Here is a 9,656-nt window from a genome sequence, read left to right as displayed (position 1 = left end):
CCCCAATTCGTCAATCATGTCACAGCAATTTTGCGTAAACTAATCGTACATTATAGCAGAATGACCTGTATTCTATCCTGAGTAATCAGTCCGAATGCCCACCCAACAGTCACCCAGCCCCGACTAGACTGCACACCTAACTCCACACCTTTGACCATCCCAGGACTTGACACCTCCCCAAACTCACCCAACTGCCCACTCACCACTCACTCGTTCATTCATCCACTCAATTATTTATTCATTGCCCATTCACTTGCTCACTCACTCACCCACCCATCAATTCATTCATTCACTCACTATCAACTCATTAAATTACAGCCTTGCACAGAAAAGAGTTGAGACCTTTAAAGATTTGCCTGTGTACAACAGCGAGTGCCAGAAAAAAGAAAGTGTCCTCTCCTGCTTTCATCACCCCCACATTCACTAGGCTTATCCTGAAGAGCTAGACTATTTTTACTTCAGTCAGTATCAGACATCCCAGCTATAAATGGACAAATCCATTGGTGTGCAGCATGTTTTGTGAGCAGGAAGCTCTGGGGTATTTTATCCAGGAATATTTTGTATCCAGTTCTGCCTTCTTTTGAGGCAGGTCTCCATTGTCACCACAACATCATATTTGCATGTGGCTATCTGTGCCAACAGCTCATCGACCTTATTTATCATGCTCCTTGCATTTACGTCTTGGCACTATAAATGTGAACAATATTAAATATTCCCTCTTAATCTGACCTCACAGCTTGCCATTCCTTACTCTATTGCTATTGATTGCCCAATCTTTGTGCACCTTGATTTTTTTCTGATGTTTCATCTTGGTTCTGAACCCTCTGCAAAAGTAGTTGGATTGTCCGTCCCAAAAGCAATAGAAAGCAATCCAAAGAGAACATCACTCCCTGTACTGTTGAGGGGAAATCCATTTGAGTGTATATGACCTGTCTGCCCCATAATAGGCCCCAGTGCCAGGATTATAATGCCCTTTCTCCTGAAACACCTCTCCAAATATGCATCGACTTGTACTATCCTCCCATTTCTATACTACATGCCATGAGGAGTAAATTATAAGCGATTATTTCAAAGATCCTGCTTCTTATTCTCTTTTCCTAACGTCTATCCCTCTTCCTACCCATGTTGTTGCTAGCAATATGGGTCAACTTCTGGTTATTTGCTGTCAGTGACATCTTGGATCCAGAAATTAGGGAGGCAACATACCATCCTCTAGGCATATCTTCTCTTCCCATCAGCCCAATAAGGCAGCTGTTCCTCTAGGATACTGTGCAAATTGGCAGACCCTGATGTTTTTCTGGTCAGATGCTTTCTAAGTCTCAATTACAGATTTTTTCTCTTCCACCAGGGAAAGCCCTGCCTCACTGTAGAAGCTGTGTCTGGCTGGTGGATCCTTTGAAAAGAAAGTTGTTGCTACTTAGAGATTTGCTTTGTATTTGGAGAACATAGCACAATTATTGTGCACTTTCCCCAGTGAAATCAGCTGTACCTCTGGCATTTGGATAGCCTTATAAAAACACTCACAACTACAAAGGAAATTCTAAGGATAAAAGTTCTATCTAAATAAGTTGTGGACATTCTGATTTCACCCAAGTGACCACATAAAACAATCTGGGAGCCAGAGGAATCTGGTAGTTAAAGAAAAATATGTTTTACACTAAAATAGATTATCACTCAAGATATTAACAAGAAATAAAAGAGCAGAAAGTGTATCAGATACATTGATGACAACCTGGAGTTTTATTGTTTTATTGTTTGTTTTAAAACACTTACCTTGTTTAAATTTTGAGTCAGGCCACTTTTGATGGTCATGCTAAAGGACACTTGAAATTGATGTTTCACATCAGAGATTCTATCCAAATCCCATGAGCTCTATTTAATGTTGAGCACTGCAATTGTTGAAGAAGAAATTGCTTCACAGTTTCAGGCCGATTCAGTATCGAAAGACAACAGGCAGTTGGAATTCATAGTATTCAGAAATGGCCACTTCACACCAGCATCTTTTGATCGACCACCTGCGACATTTGGGAGTTTAGTTTTATTAAGTCATATAACCTATTGATTTAAAACTTCTTAAAAATTAAAACAAAATGGTTTTATCTATTTTATGTCACGAAAACAAACCAAAGAATAACTTGATTCTTTTGTTTGAGAAATGGAGAAATTGGACCCCAGAAGGGCTTCAACCACAATCCACAATGATTTTGTTGTCTTCATGTGGATGTCTAAGCCCCACTAATACCTGACTTCAATGGTGACAGGAAGGTTTTAAAGTGTCAGTAAAAATGCTCCCCAATGCTCTGCCTGATGAATAGTCACTTGTCCAAAAACTGCTCGTACAACTATACTGCTGGTGAGTCACCATTTTTGTCATTCACCTCATTGGGTTTGATTTGTGTAGGCATATCTTAAACCTCTGTGCAGCTTCAAATGATATCATCATAGAAAAATCAGTGTTGCTATACATTATGTCAAACTTGACTTCAAAGTAGATATCATCAAACTGAGTTTGCAGTTACAATCAAGCTGTCTTACAATATTCCCCATTCATACCGGACTTTTTCAATACAAGAGGCTCAACTTTGGAGTCAGTTCAGCAGCAGAGGTGTTTCAACATGTAAAACTCTGGTTAGACTTAAATTCAGTTCTGGCCACTAAACTTCAGGAATGATGTGGAAGAGGGTACAGAAAATTTACTAGAATGGTTTTCAGGATGAGATTAGTTTGGAAATGACAAGCTCAGGTAAGGTAGAAACAGAATAGCTCTCCTCACTAGCTATTGCTGCAAGAACTAGGGATGCATTTCAAATTTGGGCTAAAATTCAGGAGACTGTGAGGCTGTTGGAAGCAGAAATAACCAATGATTTCAAAAGGAGATTGGATGGTGACTTGCAAAAACTAAACAGGCTAAGTCTCAGTGGGTTATTTGGTCTCCTTTATAACAAATGACTACCTGGTTCTGTATGATAAAATGTTTTCAGAAGCACAACTTCCCTTCACCCTTAAATCCTGTTAGAAAATCAGTTGCTGAGGCATCTGTTGGCTAATTTTGACTAGCCAAAATCTGGCCAAATGTAAATCATTTTAAACGATGAAATGCAGTTTCACAGATTATTTTGTCAATATTATGAAAGAATGACACATTAATGGAGTAATCCCAGATTGCATGCAAAGGAACTTCTCAGACAGGATTGCCAAATCTTACTCACATCTTAATAACAAAAGCCTGATATGAATCATGACTCCAGGCTTGGGTGGTGATTTTTCTCAGAGTCTAATTTTGTTAATTTAGTCAGTTATTTGTTTTTTGAATTAATTTGAGTGCAGGGACCAGCAATGATAACAGATAAAGGGAGGAACGGAGGGACAGAGAGCTTATTTCATGAATAGATTACACTCCTTATGTTAATTATTTTTGAGCTAATTCCTATTTTCTTCTCTCACCCGAAGACTTCAGGCCCACCGTACTGTGATTTCATTGCCTTCCAACATCCTGTCTCCTGGTTAAAATCAGATTGATATTCTCCATTTCTTAAAAGAAGCAATAATGGAGTTTTATTGGTTCATGGTGAATGTCAGGAGTTGAGTGAGAGAAATGGGCTCAATTTTATTATCAAAGTCCCATTCCTCTAAGTTGAATCATTTTTGGCCCAAAAAGATCTTCTCCAAAGAACTTAGTCATTTGCATGTTGATGGAGGAACACAGTAATGGAAAGTGAGGGGCTGAGTTAGTCCTCCATCCTTGCTGATGTACCCCTCCCCCCTCCTGCAAACCCACTTCTCACTCTCATATACTTGTGGCCTAGGCCCTTTGCCAATGCTGAGCTACTGATAAGCATATATTGCAAGGAGCAGCCATTAATTTCAGTTGTGCTCCCTGCAATGAACACCTGCCATTTCCCATCCCAGATAGGGGCCAATGGGGAAATCACAAAGGCACACCACTGACCACTTACATGCCTGACCGGCAGCTAAAAGGCGAGCCTTACCCAAGGGAGATAACACAAGCTGCTTGTCAACTTTTTTGTGAGTAGAGGTTTATCTATGGTCATGACATTGGCATGAAATTCTTTTCAGATATATTTACATGATAGAATATTACTGCAACTGCTAAAACCAAGTCCTCATGACCAAACATCTTTGCTTCTTCAACACTCACGTTTAGGTGCCTGATATTCCAACTCAAGCATGCTCGAATTCCGACAATCTGCACTTATGAGCATTTATGTTCCTGGCATTCAGTAATATAAAAGAATGAAATATTAATAGATTAATTCAAGATTAATACAACATGACTTGTTAGGCCTATGCGCCAAAAGATAACCACAAATTTGGAACAAAAATCAAAAGTAAATCTGGACTCTAGGCTTGTTTCTCAAGAATACAATTTGAGTGTAAATCACTTCTTAAAAATGTGTTGCTGGAAAAGCGCAGCAGGTCAGGCAGCATCAAAGGAACAGGAGAATCGACGTTTCGGGCATAAGCCCTTCTTCAGGAGATCATTTGTCTAACAAGGAATTCATTGAAATATAAAGACCAACAAAGCAAAACCTCAAGAATGGAGCTGAGAGACAATGAGGTTTCTTCATAAACAAATTTGTTTTCCGGAATTTTCTTTCCCTATTTCCTTTGTACTCATGAAGATTTTGAAACACAGTGACGTTTTGTTCCACAGTCTCCAGGAATCCTCCAATACTTCACTCAAGTGTTGACCTGTATAATCACTGTAATGACTCCAACAGAGACCGATATCCCATCACCAAGTCACCCTTAATTTTCACAGGAACAGTCCTTGACGAGAGTATGCGTCATACAGGGTCAGGCACCAAAGTGTGAGTATGTCTGACAGTCAGCCTTTTTATATGTCAGTCGTGGCTTCCAGATTAACAGCTCAATTAGGGAACTCATATCCTATGAGGTTCAACTGCTGACCTCGCTACAATCACTACAATCACTGTCATCATACTATTGGAACATTCTGATATCTCTATCCAGCCTACATCAAAAATTACACACTTTTCATTATGATCACTTGTGGTGTACAGAAGCTCAATTTTACTTGCTTCCCTAAAATAATGCAAAAGGCCTCAATTCAAACACACCACAGGTAAAAAGAATTCTGGGTAAGCCAAGATGGAGGATGGGAAAGATTTCTGGCTGCAACAGCTGCTCCTTTTTTGAGGTATTTTTGGTGTTGGAGGTGATTTCCTTGTCTTCCAGGAACAGCAAATACTGTTTTATATGTTATTGCGTTGTTTTGGAACTTTGGAGAAATAAAAAGTCAAAACAACAGCAGTTTCAAAAGGGAAAAGAACAGACAAAGGAAGCACATGGTAAGGTCAGTGCAGGAGAGAGAGAGAGGGAGAAAAAAAAAAACCCACATTGCTAACTGACAGAGTTAGCAGCTACAGCCTTTATTGTTGAAATCATGTATCGCTGGACATCGAAGTGCGTCAGGGAAATTAAAAAACAGTGAAATTCACAACTGATCTTGGAGAAACCTGTTTGGGAAAGGTCACAGTATAGAAGCAGATAAGTGGATGTTAAGTACGGCCTTAAAAGAAATCTGCAGTAGTGAGTAGAGTGGGTTATTTCTTGTTTTATAGAGCTATGTCTCTTGATTAAACTTAAAATATAAGCCATAAGTATTAATTTAATCTGGAGTGTTTTGTAGAGGAATAAGACAGTGTTATTTTATGGGTCTGTAGGTTGAAAAAAGCAAAATTCGCCTTTACTGGAGTGATATGCTCTTCTTGTTGGATGTGGGAGTTTAGGGAGAATTTACGGGTTACTGAGGATTATATCTGCAATAAATGCTGTTGGTTGCAAATCCTATCAGATCGAATGGATTAGTTAAAGAGGCAGTTAGACGCAATAAGGAATTTACAAGAACATGGGGATGTGATGGATGGCAATTATAGGAAGGGGGGAAAGTCTCAGATATAGTCGTATAAGTGGGTTTAACTCCAAGAAAGGTAAGAGAGGTAGGCAGGTAGTGCAGGAGTCTTCTGTGGCTATCCTCATTTCAAACAAGTATGCTGTTTTGGAAAATATAGGGGGTAATGGACACTCAGGGGTATGTAGCATGAACAGCCAAGTTTCTGGTATTGAGACTGGCTCTAATGTAATGAGAGTCACGTCAGGTTCCAAGTGATCGATTGTGTTAGGAGACTCTCTAGTCTGAGCTACAGACAGATGTTTCTGTGACCAGCAGCAAAAAATCAGAATGGTATGTTGCTTCCCTGGTGCCAGGATCAAGGATGTCTCAGAGAGGGTGCAGAATGTTCGCGAGGGAGAGAGGGACCAGCAGGAGGTCATTGTACACATTGGAACCAACAACATAGGAAGGGAAAAGTTTGAGATTCTGAGGCGAAATTACAGAGAGTTAGGCAGAAATTTAAAAGGGAGGTCCTTGAGACTAGTAATATCTGGATTACTTCTGGTGCTATGAGCTAGTGAGGGCAGGATTAGGAGAATAGAGCAGATAAATGCATGACCGAGGAACTGGTGTACGAGAGAAGGATTCACATTTTTGGATCATTGGAAGCTGTTTTGGGGGAGAAGTGACCTGTACAAGAAGGACAGATTGCACATAAATTGGAAAGGGACTAATCTACTGGCAGGGAGATTTGCTAGAGCTGGTTGGGAGGATTTAAACTAGTAAGGTGGGGGGGTGGGACCCAGGGAGATAGTGGGGAAAGAGATCAATCTGAGACTGGTACAGTTGTGAATAAAGGCAAGTCAAACAGTCAGGGCAGGCATGGAAAAAACAGAGAACAAGATAAATTAAACAGCATTTATTTCAATGCAAGCGGCCTAACAGGGAAAGTAGATTAACTCAGGGCGTGATTATAAACATGGGACTGGGATGTCACAGCAATTGCAGAAACATGGCTCAGGGATGGACAGGACTGGCAGCTTAATGTTCCAGGATACAAATGCTACAGGAAGGACAGAAAGGGAGGAGGGAGAGTGGCATTTTTGATAAGAGATAGCATTACAGCTGTGCTGAGGGAGGACATTCCTGGAAATACATCCAGGGAAGTTATTTGGATGGAATTGAGAAATAGGAAAGGGATGATCACCTTATTGGGATTGTATTATAGACCCCCTAATAGCCAGAGGGAAATTGAGAAACAAATTTGTAAGGAGATCTTGGTTATCTGTAAGAATAATAAGGTGGTTATGGTAGGGGATTTTAACTTTCCAAACATAGACTGAGATTGTCATAGTGTTAAGCGTTTAGATGGAGAGGAATTTGTTAAGTGTGTACAAGAAAACTTTCTGATTCAGTATGTGGATGTACCTACTAGAAAAGGTGCAAACATTGACCTACTCTTGGGAAATAAGGCTGAGCAGGTGACTGAGGTGTCAGTGGGGGAGCACTTTGGGGCCAGCAACCAGAATTCTATTTGTTTTAAAATAGTGATGGAGAAAGATAGACCAGATCTAAAAGTTGAAATTCTAAATTGGAGGAAGGCCAATTTTGACGGTATTAGGCAAGAACTTTCAAAAGCTGACTGGGGGCAGATGCTCGCAGGTAAAGGGACTGCTGGAAAATGGGAAATGTTCAGAAATGAGGTAACGAGAGTCCAGAGAAAGTATATTCCTGTTAGGATGAAAGGAAAGGCTGGTAAGTATAGGAAATGCTGAATGACAAAAGAAATTGAGGGTTTGGTTAAGAAAAAGAAGGAAGCATATGTAAGGTATAGACAGGATAGACCGAGTGAATTGTTGGAAGAGTACAAAGGCAGTCGCAGTACACTTAAGAAAGAAATCAGGAGGGCAAAAAGGGGTCATGAGATAGCTTTGGCAAATAGAGTTACGGAGAATTCAAAGGGTTTTTACAAATATATTAAGGACAAAACGGTAACTAGGGAGAGAATAGGGCCCCTCAAAGATCAGCAAGGCGGCTTTGTATGGAGCCACTGGAGATGGGGCAGATACTAAACGAGTATTTTGCATCAGTACTTACTGTGGAAAAGGACATGGAAGATGTAAGGAGATCTCAGCTAACTGTAAGAATAATAGGGTAGTTATGGTAGGGGATTTTAACTTTCCAAACATCGACTGGGACTGCCATAGTGTTAAAGGTTTAGATGGAGAGGAATTTCTTAAGTGTGTACAAGACAATTTTCTGATTCAGTATGTGGATATACCTACTAGAGAAAGTGCAAAACTTGATCTACTCTTGGGAAATAAGGCAGGGCAGGCGACTGAGGTGTCAGTGGGGGAGCACTTTGGGGCCAGCGGCCATAATTCTATTCGTTTTAAAATAGTGATGGAAAAGGATAGACCAGATCTAAAAGTTGAAGTTCTAAATTGGAGAAAGGTCAATTTTGACGGTATTAGGCAAGAACTTTCGAAAGCTGATTGGAGGCAGATGTTCGCAGGTAAAGGGACGGCTGGATAAGGGGAAGCCTTCAGAAATGAGATAAGAATCCAGAGAAAGTATATTCCTGTCAGGGTGAAAGGGAAGGCTGGTAGGTATAGGAAATGCTGGATGACTAAAGAAATTGAGGGTTTGGTTAAGTAAAAGAAGGAAACATATGTCAGGTATAGACAGGATAAATTGAGTGAATCCTTAGAAGAGTATAAAGAAAGTAGGAGTATACTTAAGAGGGAAATCAGGAGGGCAAAACGGGGACATGAGATAGCTTTGGCAAATAGAATTAAGGAGAATCGAATGGGTTTTTACAAATATATTAAGGACAAAAGGGTAACTAGGGAGAGAATAGGGCCCCTCAAAGATTAGCAAGGCGGCCTTTGTGTGGAGCCACAGAAAATGGGGGAGATACTAAATGAATATTTTGCATCAGTATTTACTGTGCAAAAGGATATGGAAGATATAGACCGTAGGGAAATAGATGGTGACATCTTGCAAAATGTCTAGATTACAGAGGAGGAAGTGCTGGATATCTTGAAATGGGTAAAGGTGGATAAATCCCCAGGACCTGATCAGGTATACCCGAGAACTCTGTGGGAAGCCAGAGAAGTGATTGCTGGGCCTCTTGCTGAGATATTTGTATCATCAATAGTCACAGGTGAGGTGCCGGAAGACTGGAGGTTGGCAAATGTGGTGCCACTGTTTTCGAAGGGCAGTAAAGACAAGCCAGGGAACTATAGACCGGTGAGTCTGATGTCAGTGGTGGGCAAGTTGTTGGAGGGAATCCTGAGGGACAGGAAGTACATGTATTTGGAAAGGCAAGGACTGATTCGGGATAATCAACATGGCTTTGTGTGTGGGAAATCATGGTTCACAAACTTGATTGAATTTTTTGAAGAAGTAACAAAGAAGATTGATGAGGGCAGAGCAGTAGATGTGATCGATATGGACTTCAGTAAGGCGTTTGACAAGGTTCCCCATGAGACACTAATTAGCAAGGTTAGATCTCATGGAATACAGGGAGAACTAGCCATTTGGATACAGAACTGGCTCAAAGGTAGAAGACAGAGGGTGGTGGGGGAGGGTTATTTTTCAGACTGGAGGCCTGTGACCAGTGGAGTGCCACAAGAATCGGTGCTGTGCCCTCTACTTTTTGTCATTTACATAAATGATTTGGATGCGAGCATAAGAGGTACATTTAGTAAGTTTGCAGATGACACCAAAATTGGAGGTATAGTGGACAGCGAAGAGGGTTAGAGCTTAAAAATGT

General features: G+C 40.6%; 1 long non-coding RNA gene across 1 annotated transcript in view; it reads right to left on the bottom strand.

The window, feature by feature from the left end:
• Window positions 1-1,908: 1,908 nt before the first annotated feature.
• LOC148149644 (uncharacterized) overlaps window positions 1,909-9,656 on the bottom strand; it is a 20,416-nt gene continuing 12,668 nt past the window's right edge. Inside the window, exons 2-3 of the long non-coding RNA XR_015757539.1 lie at window positions 4,160-4,231; window positions 1,909-2,015 (exon numbers count right to left, since the gene is read on the bottom strand). This is a non-coding gene — a long non-coding RNA (uncharacterized LOC148149644). The remainder of the gene's footprint in view (window positions 2,016-4,159; window positions 4,232-9,656) is intronic.

Source organism: Chiloscyllium plagiosum, unplaced genomic scaffold (genome assembly GCF_037043375.1).
Source record: "Chiloscyllium plagiosum isolate Xiang-an unplaced genomic scaffold, Cpla_swu_hap1 HiC_scaffold_7, whole genome shotgun sequence".
NCBI classification, from domain to species: Eukaryota; Metazoa; Chordata; class Chondrichthyes; order Orectolobiformes; family Hemiscylliidae; genus Chiloscyllium; species Chiloscyllium plagiosum.
The sequence above is the reverse complement of the archived record's forward strand: the minus strand, read 5'-3'. Positions and strand labels throughout refer to the sequence as shown.